The 13,404-nt window shown below is 46.2% G+C and overlaps 1 long non-coding RNA gene across 12 annotated transcripts in view; it reads right to left on the minus strand.

Moving 5' to 3' along the window:
* Window positions 1–13,404, minus strand: part of LOC136019784 (uncharacterized) — an 81,932-nt gene that overhangs the window by 30,862 nt on the left and 37,666 nt on the right. For 10 of the 12 annotated variants that reach the window (XR_010615038.1, XR_010615039.1, XR_010615048.1 and 7 more), the window contains exon 1: window positions 579–1,599. The exons of 1 other annotated variant lie outside the window; for it this stretch is intronic. This is a non-coding gene — a long non-coding RNA (uncharacterized LOC136019784). Of the gene's footprint in view, window positions 1–578; window positions 1,600–13,404 lie in introns of those variants that run through there. One more of the 12 variants, XR_010615041.1, reaches the window with a different exon arrangement.

The following is a 13,404-nucleotide window of genomic DNA, read 5'->3' on the forward strand; positions in this document are numbered from 1 at the left end:
CTCCATCCGCTTAGAGCTCAGAGAGAGCAAGCATCATTCACGCAGCACTGACATGAAGGAGTCTGATTTTCCTCCTGACCATCCACATTTGAAGAGCATCCCTGCACAGTTCCCTTCTCCCTTCAACACATGCCAAAGCCAGCCTCAACTTGTGCTATTTGAAAATGGCACATCCATTTACAAGAGTTCTGCCTTTGCAGATGATTGCTTAGGACAGAAAACACAGACCAGTAAAAGCTTATGAAAGCCTGGTATTTCTAAGCACAGCATAAAAAAATAACCTAAATCAAACTCAGTTGTTACACACAGTATGAATAATACTAAATAAGAAAAAATAAATCACTGTGATCATGATTACAGCAAAAGCTCCTGGAGCTGAGGTGACATTTTCTTGAGTAAAATGGAATTTGCAGCTCTCACCCTTAGGCTGGGAACAGGGCTGCAGATCTGGTCACTGGGGCTCATCAGGTTCCAGCCCTTCCACATGTTTTAATTCTATCTAAAACCTCACTAGCTATTTTTAGCCTGAACTGGTTTTTGCAGTCACATCTGGGGCACACACATAATATCAGACTCACCCACACTGATGACTTTCTGTGGCTTTTTGCAGGGCTTGTTCTGACCTTTCTACCCTGGAAGAACAGAACAATAAGAAAACCGGACTTCTACTATAAACCAAAGAAAGAAATGCCCTGGCTGACCATGGGAGCTGGGCAGCAAGGACTGCTTCAGAGCTTACCCCATCTTCTCAATGAAGACATCCTGTCTTTCCTTGCTGTGTGGTGTGATCTGACCCATTGCAGAACCAGGTAATTGCACTAACCTGATACGGATGAGGCTGACAGCTCACAGTAGGCACAGCACAGACAAGCAGGTGGCCTCAGGGGCGGGGAAAAAAAGTCCAGATGATTCTTAGGGCTTCGTATAAAACTCAGCTTAAAAGCTCTTTCATTTAAACAAGTTGTCACTGCGAAAAACATCGTGTCCTTCCCCGGGAAAAACCAAACTGTTGTCTTATTTTAAAAGGAGTGCTTCCTTTAGGGCTAATTAAGCTGACAAATAACCCTTCCAGAGATTGAGCAGTTTAACTGATCACAACGCAGCGATGCTGGGGACCCTGGAGAGGACCAATTGCTGCTGTGCACAGCTGGGAAAATGACTGTGCCCCTCTGCATCAGGACATCGAATGAGGGAAAAATAATAGCTCATTAATCTTCCTAATGAACCTCTTCTAAACAAGATAATTCACAATTTTATGGTGCACATGGGGTTGCCGTGGAGATTTGCTAAGCTGCCTACCAAGCTGTGAATCAACGTGCACAAAAGCAGAAGCCAGCTGACATGAGTACACTCAGCAAACCTGTCTGTGGTCTTCCCGTCCTTTGAGTTTCAGTAACACCACCTCGAACCCAGGGATGGGACAGATGCCTTCAGAGGGGAGGGTTCAGCTGCCATGGTTATTGGATGGAAGACGCAGCCAGCATAGCACAAACTGAGAAATCAATCGGTTTGAGTCAGGAGCCGTGGTACTGGTGCTGGCACTGAACATCTCCATCTTTTCCCTCCTCTGGTTCCGCTGCATTCACAGGCCAAGCACAACCACCCTGGAACATGAGAACAAAAGGAACTGGAACAAGCCTGCCCGTACTTCACATTGTCTATGTTAAAAGAGGCCCCTTACATCCTCCCCAGGTGTAAGAGACAGGCACTGTTTCAAGTTTGAAACTAATTCCTCCAGATGTAGCACTGTTCATCTCGCACCATCACAATAATCTTCTTACGTTCATAATTACAGACTGAGATGCTGACTCTTAACAATATTCAGATGTTTAATACTTGCTTGATCAGACTTGTAATTGTCTTTGAAGGTTTGGATCTAAGTGTGTTACAGTCCTAACAGAAGATGCTTTGACGCCCCACAGAAGTACACTGACCTTTTACACCTATGGGCTTCCAGTGAAGTTGGGGCCTTCCCAGCTCTGCAGCACTTACATCCCCTCTGATATTTCTCTGTATTTTTTTACTGAGTTCTAGAAGAATTCTGGTAAAAAAATCTTACTACTGCAGAGTACAGCAGACCCCAAGCACCCACGGGCTTTGTATTTCTAAATAAATAAGTGTCCACACAAACACCCTTAAGGAATAGCTGCCATCGGGCAGCATCTGCATGGGAATTTCCTTCCCAGACAAAATAGGAACCTTTGAAGACTGGGAATCGTGTGAGTAGAGCTCTTTTGGCAGTTCTGTCACATATTGGTGAGAGTGAACATGAGGGCCACGGCAAGGCAGGTATTTGCTAAACCTCTGAAGTCACCATCCCCCTTGGTGCCAGCTGGGCAGTGCTCTGCAGGCTGCAGCTTTGGGACAGCCTTATTCCTATTCCACGCGCAGCAGCACCGAGCTGCTCACAGATGGTGTTAGAGCAGCTCATGAGACCTTCATGGGTTTCTTATGGTCCACTGTGCCCTTAAATCATAGACATCCACATCTGCATGCTGGGCTTTTTTACAATCCAGGTAGTCTCAGGGGAATAAATAAGGATAAAGGAACATCAAGTTATGTTTCTATTATTTCCATTTTCCATACTGGAAATATAGCTATCATCAGATCAACACAACATTAAGTAAATGACACTATTGCAAATATTCACCAATTTCCATAATGCTGCTACGCTGCATTTCCATAATTTCATGCACTCCTCTCCTTCCTTTTTATTTAATGCTGTTTCTTTCAGACAAGAGCTCAGAGCCCGCGATCATTTGTGCACCCTGGAGACATCAGCAAACAGAGAGGAGGCGAAAAAAACACCTTCGAGTGTCCCGTGATCCAGCGGCTTTATCTTTAACTGCAAACCCGAGGCAGCTTTGCTGCACTCATCCACCAGCTGCTCGGCTGCGTGTGCCAAAGCAGTGACCATTCCTGGAGCTCGGTGTCACCGGTGAATTATTCCGTTCTGTGCACTTCCAATTTATTTCCATTTTCTGTCTGCGCTCAGCAGAACTATCAGAGCCCAGGGAAAACTCCATATGGCAACCAGGAACCCTGTCAGGAAGCTGACTGGGGCTGCCAGCACGCAGAGCTGCTCTCCCTGATCACCTTGCACCAGGCTTGTGGGGGTCCAGCCGTGCCTGGGACAGCAAGGGAACATCACGCTCTTCCCACAGGGTCTTGGGCAATATCCGGAGATTCTGCCTCAGCCAGGACCACAGAACTACGTGACAACCGTTTCACAGGGCTCCAAACCACCACTGGCACGCTATCAGAGCTACTCAGGCTTCACATAGCACATCTTACAGAAACTCCTGAAGAGCAGCCAAAACTGTTCCATGCAGGAATCTCATCACCACAAACTCCCTTCTACAGTCTGATTTAACTGGTTAAGACAATGAATTCAGCTACCACTCTGTTTGCCCAGAAACACAGTATTAAAAGTACTACCTCTGAAACACATTTAGTGACATGTTGAGATTGAAGCCTGCTTCTTGTTCGAAGTCTTTCGCTGCTTTAAAACTGCTTTCCTGCAGAAGTGTCCATAGAGACAAAGCTTTTTCCCCTTTCCAGAACCCTGCATTTCCTGGGCACAGAGCACTGCAGACACTGAGGCTGTTGGGACATTCAGCTTCGGGGCTGCATTCATTTTCCAGCCGCTCAGTGGCACCACCAGTCACCAATGTCCAGGCTGTCCCTAGCACTAATGCATTCAGTCCATCTCTGTTTGCTTCGATATTGCCACCACCCTCCGAGCTCTTCCTTAATGTAATGTTGTCATCTTTGGGCCTTGTATGCTTTTTTAATTATTGTTATTTACACAGCATGATGCACGCAGACAAATACAGTCATGTTTGTACGGGTCAACCTGAGAGACTAATGGAGAAATTACATACCCTGTTCCCAATGTTGGCACAAGCACAGCTTCTTTTCTCACTAGCATTAACACAGTTAGTGTTTAGAGAAGTCTGATGGGGCTGGAGTTGAAAGTGTTCTCTCCAAAGAACAGGTCAACCACAAACAACAAAAGTTCCTCCCTACCTTATACTGCAATGAAAGAATTTCAATCCCATGATGGAACGACTTAAGCAGCCGAAGAATCAAGTGCCGGTTCATGATATTTCATTAAGAGCTATTGGAAAGCTCTGACAAAAATCATGCAGAAAAACAAAAAAGAAACTACTGGAAAAGCACACCGCAGGCAAGGTATGAAACCAAATCCTCCTGCAGCAAAAGGACAAGAACAGTAAGAAGAGGTGGCAGCCAGAACAGGTATTCATTAGTGCGTGAGATGGAAGAGCACAAAAGAGCAGCCCAGAGGACAGGCTAGAAAAGAACTAAAAGTTAAACACAAAATATAAACCTGCACCTCACAACGGGCAAGGAAAGGAAGGGAAAAAAGAGCAAAACTTCAAGTAATTCTGGCTGACTTACAAAGCCATAAGAAAGGTCTCTTGCTGCTTGAACAGATGGGTCTGAAATTGTTCTCTGTCAGCAGAAACATCACGGACTGTATTTGCCTGGAAGGGACAAACCCTGGTTGAGAGACGCACAAAGATGTAGTGCCACATGGGTACTTAATCTGAGCATGCCCCTGAGCAGACAGACTGCAGTTGATGTACCTCGTGCAGAGACACTTCATCTCTCCTTCCCCTTTCCTGGCCAGCCTGGGTACGATTTCCCGGTTCTGCTAATACAGAATGAAGCAGAACAAAGCCCCTTCATCTATTATTCCGGCTCATTTGTTGAAGACAGTCTTACCGTTCTCTATCTAAAGCTCTATTCAGCCGTCAGAAATGGAGGGCAGGTTCTCCCCAGGTGTGGGTCAGCGCTGACTTTCAGAACAACCATACAAGCATCTCTTGTGGAAAAAACAGCCCCATCCCTCAAGACCTGGACCTGTTTGCTGTAGGCCTGAAGACACCCTTGATAAACACTCAAGTTTCCCGGTATTTAGGTTTTCCTTGGAAATCTTTCAACCGGAAACATTTAAGTCAATTCTCTGGTGGGACACGCAGAGAAGGTTCTGCCTACTTGTAAAACTGAGCACAGACTCAGAACTTTCCAGAACTGCCCATGGAGAAGATCTCATGAGCACACAGATTTCCAAAGGTACGAGCTATCCGCCCGCCTTCACCCCCATTGTCTGGGCAGCAGTGGGACAATAAAGCAGTTCTGCCAGTTCCCTCGGAGGAGGAGGAATACGTGGCTACTCCAACACAACCAAAGATGAGTTAAGAACTGCAGCTGGCAGGCAGCACTGGATTCATGTTTCACTTCCCTGCAGAGTGCCCAGCTCTTTCCAATACGACTGCAATGGAAGTGAGCAGCTGGATTCTAAGCCAATAGGAATGTTTCTTTGCTGATTGACAGACCTTGCTCTAAGTATTTATTTATTTGAAAAGCAGAAAACCCCAGCACTTTGTTTTATAGAAGCGACCACCTCCGTGACAAAGCCAATCAGAGCTTCATGAAGCGACAACTGGGAAGAAATCTAGCTACATGGATATGGATTTTCATTAGGGGCATGTTCATTCTGTCAATGTCTGCGCAGTATTCAGTTACTAATGCAGGCTTCGAAAACAGGACAGCATCACTTCAGGGATAATGACATTTCATGAGGAGAGAGAGTGCTTGCTTTAAAGGTCTAAAACCACTGAGACACTGTTTTCAGAGCAGCTGTGACTCACCTGCTTTGCGGAAATCCAGGTTCTGATTTCCAATCACAGCCTCTGACAACCCTGGTTATGGCGGTTGGGATTTGTTCCATCGCTGTGATTTTCTGGCATTACAGTATATTTTTAAAACCAGAGACACAGAAGGAGAGGGCTTTGCCCACCTGAAACCTCACAGGGCGGAAGCCTCCTGCCTAATGGCTTTTAATCCAAGCCTATGTAAATTTTAGACTAGATGATCAATGACATAATGAGATCTGTCAAGCACAAGTCATAGCACTGTAACTGAAATGTGAATAGACATTCACATTATCTAGCGTGCAGCAGATAGATATTGCTATTACAGAAGAGAGGGGAGAGCTGACAAAAATGCCCCGCTGCATGGTGAGCAGTGGTCACATTTCATTGTAATGTGAGCGGGAATCATTTGGCACTTTAATCAAAGCAGCATCTCCCATTCTGAGAGCAGATAACTACAGCAAAGGGGCTGCAAGATGACCTGCACTGCTCTGTGCATCTCCTGGTGGAGAAGGATCCTGTGGTGTTGAAAACAGAAGTACACAGGGAGGGTAAGGACAGAAGGAGAAGGCAGATACTGTTTGAGGGTATCTTCTTCAGGTTAGTGCTTTAATATCTCATACCACTGCAAATGCCTAACGGCATTCATTTCACCTCCCTTCTTTCTGTTCTGCCTGTACTCATCATCTGAGCACAGCATTTAGGCAGTGTTTTCCAGTTTTCTGCATCCCATTTTCCTCCCTCCAAACTGTTCCACAGCACCACCTCCGTGTCTTTACCTGCTCCAGAGACCTTTATTCTTCAGAAATACATAAAAGCAAGAATTTCCCCTCAAAAACCCCCAACAGCTCCAGCACAACAGTTGGAATAAGCTAAGCCCTACAACCGCGATACTGTTGCCTTTATTGTTTTACGGGTCTGAGTTAGTTTTCCTCCTCCTCCATTTTTCCTGCAGTTGTCACTCTCACCTTTTCATTCCAGTGAAAAGGGAACTGAAAAAAGGAAGTCACTCTCTGTCTGTGCTTCAGTTTTAGACTCTGAAGACTTGCACATTCACAGGATCTGAACATTTGGGCTGAAGGAGAGCTTATTGATGTGGAATAAACACCAGCTCTAACCCTCAGACCTTGCAAAGCTGCCTGGTCCCTTCCCAGGCAGCTGTGAGATCAGCCTTGCTCTGCAACACTAAATAAAGCAGAGTTGATGCACAAACCTGGTCTTCCAGGAGGCACACCTGATTTCTGTATCTGCTCCTGTAGCTGAGGACTAACTCTGTCAGAATCAGAGGTCCTTCAGTCCACTAAAATTGGTTCTATTGGCGATGAACCTGTAAGAGACAGCTACATTAAATATGACTTTGTAATGAAATATGCAGGAACCATAAAGTCCACAAATACTTAAGCTCTCCAGAAGTGATTTGACAAGATTAAACTTCTTGTTATGCCATTCCCCAGTTAACAGACCACTTCATATTTGGCTAAGCATTATTAAGAATCAAAGACAACCAGGAAATAGCACCTAATTCACTTCAGAAAGAAGGAGAGCGTGTTCGGATTGTCTTGGGCTTATTTCAAAGCTCCTGACCCCCAACTTCATCAAAGAGATATTTAATCTTTTACACCATCATTTATTCATGCTGATAGAGGAAGCTGAAGCTAAGGGAAGGAGCCAGTGGCACATACAGTGCTCATTATTAGCTGAATGACTTGCAAATCCTATTACTGAGCATGGGGCTCCAGCTAGTCAAAGCAATCATTTTCCTCTCAGGGTCTCCAAAATGCATCTTTAAACCAGTAAATAAGTGACAGCCACCCTCAGCTTAGTGACTGAACACACAGAATGAGCAAAGCTTCTTACACAGAGTGAACACCAGCTAGTGGAATAATCGTGCCAGGGAAGTGGTGGATTCCCCAGTGCTGCCCACTGTTAAGATCCAGCTGGGCAGGGTGCTGGGACACCTAGTCTAATTCATGCTTTGCCTAGGAAGGTTGGACCAGGTGATCCTTGAAGTCTCTTCCAACCTAGGACTCTGTGATTCTATCAAATAACTCAGCAGTTCAGAGAGCCAAGTCCTGTGTGGGATGGAAGCAGCAAGCCATGAAAAAGCAAGTAATGACTGAGACAAGAGGTGGTCCATGGAGGAGGTCTGCACAAGAGCCCATCACCACAGTGTGCCACCTCACAGACAGCAGCCCTCGGGTGTGAGGATGAGATCCAGACAGACCCACCCACTGGCTGGGGCCTTCTGCAGTGCTGGGGGGCTTGGCCACGTCCACTCTCCCTTGCAGAGGACAAGGATGGGGCCATGCAGCACCAAACCCATGGGCATTGGCAGGTGATTCTCCACGCTCAGTGCTGCTTGTCCAAACAGATGGAGTTCAGCCCCGAGCACCCTCAAAGGTAACAAACTCCAGTTCCTAACACTGAAAATGCTCCAAAATTATAACGTTTCTGTCCAGCTCCAATTGATGCTGCCACAGCAGCTCGCTGCCAGCCCTCTTGGAAGCAGCCCTGCTTCTGCTCCTCTTGCCTTCAGCATCTATAGGCTTCAACCATAAACAAACCGGTAAATCACAGCTCAGCCTCTGATTTAAGCAACTTTTTAATACTTGGGGATTCATTTTTGTGCCAATTCATTTCAAAATCATTTTTATTTCCCACTAAACAGAAATAAAAAGGTCACGCTGGAAGCTGGAAGCAGTATTTTCCCACTTGCTAGATGAGATATGCCCCGTGGAGCCAGCACAGGAAGTTAAACACATCCCATTACCTTTCTCAGCTTTCACCAGGCAAGTCGTGAACCTCTGAGGCTCCCTTGTGCAACACACACCAGGGGGCTGGGAGCTCACGGGATGCTCATCCACATGAAATAAAACATCCTCATGAAATGAAACCAGGGTTTGCAGGACACACATTTTCACGTCACGTTTCCGCGTCTGTGAACTGCCGCATTTCAATGGAAGCAATTTTGCCAGAGTTCTTGACCCGCTCTATCCACAAGCAGATCTAATCTGTGAGAAGAATAAAGTCTATCGCAAAATCAATGCTACATTTTTCTGCGCTTTGTTTATCTCCTTCGTTGAGATAAAAACTAAAAGCCACTAAAAACCAGTGAAGCGCAGCTCCAAGAAAAGATCTAAACCTTGAAGAAGTTGTAAATCCCTGCAGCAACGACAACGTTCCAGATCCTCAGCTGCTGGATGCCCAACTGCGTTGCTTTGTAAAAGCTCTAAACTTAACTAAACTACCAAGATGTGCATTTTATGCGGTGCGAACCCCGCCTGCAGCTGAAGCACGTTCTATGCAGATTCGCCATAAATATTAATCAAATTAAGGTTAAAAGATTATCATTTTATAATTAAGTAGCATCAAAAATCCTACAGATTAAACCAACTTTGACTAAAGCCTGGCTTACAGGATTATAGCGCTTGCACAAAGAAAATGCCAAACTTTCTATGACTGACAGAGAAGGGTGGGGAAAATCCAATTTAAAACTGCTTTGCCAGAGAAACCAAAAGCAGCGTGTTCCTTGCATTATGAGAGGAACGGAGAGTATTTGAACAGCTACATGAGCTGGCATCTGTAAAACCAGCACAGAAACGGCATTGTTGCAATTACTACATTGGAATGTTTACCAGAAATCGCCCCTTCCCGGTGCACATAAGTCTCTTGCTTGGAAGCTTGCTCAGACCCTGCCTGAAGAGCCTGCATTTGAGGTTATTTTTCTCGCAGGAAAGCTGGAATGTTCTGGGCTCATCCCTCGCTGCCAGCGCGCACCTCTTCTCACATTTTCACATTAACACGAGATTGAGCCCAGCCCACAGCTGATGAAGAGATCACAACTATTCCTGGAATCGCCTCTGTGCTGACGCTCTCTTGAACGCTCCCTAAATTACCCCAATACCAATAAGCAAAATAAAAGCTGGCTAAAGTCACCACAAGGTTTTGCAGAGCAATCAGCGTGAATTCCTGCCGCAGTCGCTGCAGTTAAACATTCTGGACTGGATTTATTTGATGTTCTATCATCATAATCACAGCTCCATGGCTGCAATCCACCACAAAAATGATATTCCGGGGCGGGGAATCTGTGTATCTGCAAGTTCTGTAATTGCCTTTTTATTGCACTCCTGGAGATTCTGAGTTCCTAAAAAATGCATATTAACGTGACATTCCCGGGGAATATTAATAGGTTACAGCAGAGCAGCCAGGGTACCCGGCAGCCTTGAGACACAGTGCTGAGCATTCAAATTAGAGGTGGCTTTTGCAGGGTTGCGCACCATAAAACCAGGCCCCATCACCCCACTGGTCCCACCAAATGCAGCTCTGCACCACTACCATGGTGCGTGGCTTCACAGACCCACGTATGAGACTCTACTGTAAACAAAGATGAAAACCAAAGAGTAAGATCATCACGTCAACTTCATGAAACCCTTTATCCTCACTGACTCTTCATAATTAACCTCATAGTTGACAAAAGCACATCACAGTTCAAACAGCAGCACGCCATACGTTACACACAGCTTGCAGATGTGACGCCTAATTTCCCTGTGCAGGTATTCCAGACACGACCCCAGCTGAGAGCACTTGCCTGGGGTTTGTTTTCTTGAAAGGGAGAACAAACTGCTCACAATTCACACGAGAGGTTCTGATCCCATATAGGAACAGTGACAGGTCTTAGGTTCTTCAGGCTCTCCCTGCCATTAGTCAAGGTTGCAGATTTCCACTAGCAAAAACTATGTCAAAGGAGCAGACCACAGGAAATTTTCTAGGACTAGGTGGCACAGAATGAAAACACAGGGAAATTCCGCTTTCCTTAAAGTGGGAACATACTAACAGCGGAAGAGCTGGCGTGGCAGGCTGAGGAGGTTCAGCATCCCTCCTGTAACTCGAGAAAGAGGAGAGGATGAACCTGGAGAGATACCAGCTGCACAAACCGCCCGGTGCCTTTTTCCCTTTCCCAGCACAGGCACATACATCAGCATAACTCAGCACTGCATCCGCTACGGTAAACATCCCCTGTCAGTGTACTGTGACAGCCGCAGCCTTTGACGCCAGGGTTGCACACATTTCACCCACGCCGCATTTGCAATTCTTCATTCATTTATTTGCAGCCCCACCTTGACTGTATTTTCTCAGGAGACTCCTAATATTCATCCCCATTAATGCCCGAATTGTGGCAGGTGAGTCGCTTCCCCTTCCTCCTGGGGATGATGTATTCAGTTACTGCCAGCGGATGGATGCAAATAGGGGAGCAGAACACAAATTGTTTAGTTCTGCTCCACACATGGCTGAGTATTTTCAACCCATTCTGATGCAGAGGTTTCTGCGCTAAAAAGAGCAGCTCGCTCCCACCCTGCGCCTTACCCTGTGCATCCTTAAAAATCATTTCAATTACTCTGGAATGTTCGTGTCCCTAACGACCTGCTGAGTGATGCCAGCCTGTTCTTTGGACATCTGTTACAGAGGCAGGCCTGCACTGGGATGAAGCATTCCAGTCATGCATCATGCCAGGTCATGCGCAAGTACGTTTCAAAGCAGCAGGGCATAATTTGCACAAATGAGGATCCTTGGGAGTTTAGTGCCTGATCTAAGAGCAGCTAAATGATTATCAAAACATAATAGCCTGTCTTTAAAGTTCCTGGTGTTTGGAATAACATTGAAATCAGCCACCGAGCTGGTTTCTGTTCAGAAGCCAGTGGACCCCCTGCCTCAGTGAGGCAATTGTGCCTGAGGGAGATGATGTGCTGTTCTCTTCAATCCGCACAGAATTAACTCATGTTTACGCTGAATGCTTACAGAGTTTTGCATGTGAAAACCCTTGGGCAGCCTTGGACCTTGAAGAAATTCACACTTGTATTCAACAACATATTTTAACCTCTCATGCCAAGCTCTTGGTCCGTGCCAAAGTGAATATAGAGGACTTCCATGGGCACAAAATCAGGAAGCAGAAGAATATGCTGTGAGCTTGGCCCCAGGTTGATGGAAAACTTTCCATTCCCTCTGGACATGACACTTACAGACTCATGTGGGCTGCAGGGACCTCGGAAGTCTCCAGTCCAACCTTCTGCTCAAGGCAGGGCAGTTGGATCTTGTAAAAGCCAAGAACAGAGAGTTCAGAAGCCCCCCAGGCCAAGCATCCGCCTATCCTCATAGTCAAAATACGATCCTCTAGAACCTTCCCTCTTCACTTTATGGCTGTCATCTCTCCTCTGTCTGCACATCTGAGCAGAGAGCCTGGCTTCATCTTCTTTAACCTCTTCACAGTTACTGGAAGGCTGCTCTTAGGTCCCTCTGAAGCCCTCTCCTCTCCAGGCTAAAAAAGCCCGTTTCCCTCTGCCTCTCCTTGCAGAAGTGCTCCAACAGCCTGGGAACGCTGGCACGTCCACAGCTTATTGCGTTTCTGATTTGCTTTCCTAGTAATCTGCTGCTCAGCCAACTTCCTTCTGCGGCCTTGCAGCTCCGAGGCAGCGGAGCTGGGGGGGGGGGGCATTTCTTGCCTTTTCTGAGAAACCAGCAAGGTCCCACTGTGGTGCCTGCATAAATCACCAGCTTCATGGGAGAGGTTTGAGCTGTTTCAAACTGACGGGCTCTGGGCTTGCCAGAAACTGTGCTTCTTTATGCCCCGACTGGCTGGGGCCCGATGCTGAGCTGGTGTAAGCTGTCCCAGCACCACTGCTCTTACGGAGCTTCATTCTGTTCTACTCCAGCTGAGGATTAGACCCGCAGTCTCTCACAGGAGGCTAGCCAGCATTTCAAATCACAGTCTTGTTACTTTGGCAGCTTATCTCTGTGTACAGAAACCAATTATTGCTGCAATGCATTCAGGTTTTGTTCAGCTTCATTTTAAAGATTCAGCAACCCCTCCTTTCCACTGCTGCTCCCGGACTGCTTAAAGAACACCACAGCGGAATGATCAGAAAGGATCACGTCGGTAAAGAAAACACAGTGGGCATTTTCTTTGGAGCATTAGCACACAGAAATCCTTCCTTAGATACCTAAGGACACACAAGTCATCTGCCTGAATGCACTAAACATCCCAAACCACGGAGCCGGACACAGGGGAGGAATGGTTAAATAACCCCATTTTCTCCTGTGCTCAACGCACTTTAAGTTTAGTCCCTGAACTCTTAAAATTCAGGTAAAAGCCAGGGCCATCATGGCAGAGAAACAAAAATCAAACTCAAAGGGAAGAGCCTGAGAGGGTGTAAGCTTTGTCCTCCCCTCATCATTGATTTTCATATTTGGGGAAAGGAAGGCAAGGTCTAAATAGCATTTGCGAAGGTTTAATCTCTCTAATAATTTTATCAGTCTGCCATGTTCTTAATATAATAGAATTCCTCTGTTCTTCCATGAAGTCTGAGATATACCCAGAGCGACTGACCACAGAATTAGATATCAGCTGAGCTCGCTCCATTCGGTCCCTTTCCTTCCCAAGAAATTCATTTCTTTCTAGGACTTTTCATTTTCAACTCAATCGGCACCAAAGCAAAGGCACAGAATGTTTTTAACCCATCTTGGATGGAAAGTAAATAAAAGCCGTGCTGTGCACAGGCGGTGTTAATGCAGGATTCCAGGGACGTTTGGTTGGGCAGCTGCTGTTTGAGAAAAGGGCCAGCAAACTGGCTCCCGTTTCAACCTTTGTCCCAGCCCCTCAGGATGAAACCTGCATTCTTCTTTCTTGCCTCTCCTCTCCTACCTCTGTGAAGTGGGTGCTGAGGACTTT

The sequence above is a fragment of the Lathamus discolor genome, chromosome 10 (assembly GCF_037157495.1).
Source record: "Lathamus discolor isolate bLatDis1 chromosome 10, bLatDis1.hap1, whole genome shotgun sequence".
In the NCBI taxonomy this organism is placed as follows: Eukaryota; Metazoa; Chordata; class Aves; order Psittaciformes; family Psittacidae; genus Lathamus; species Lathamus discolor.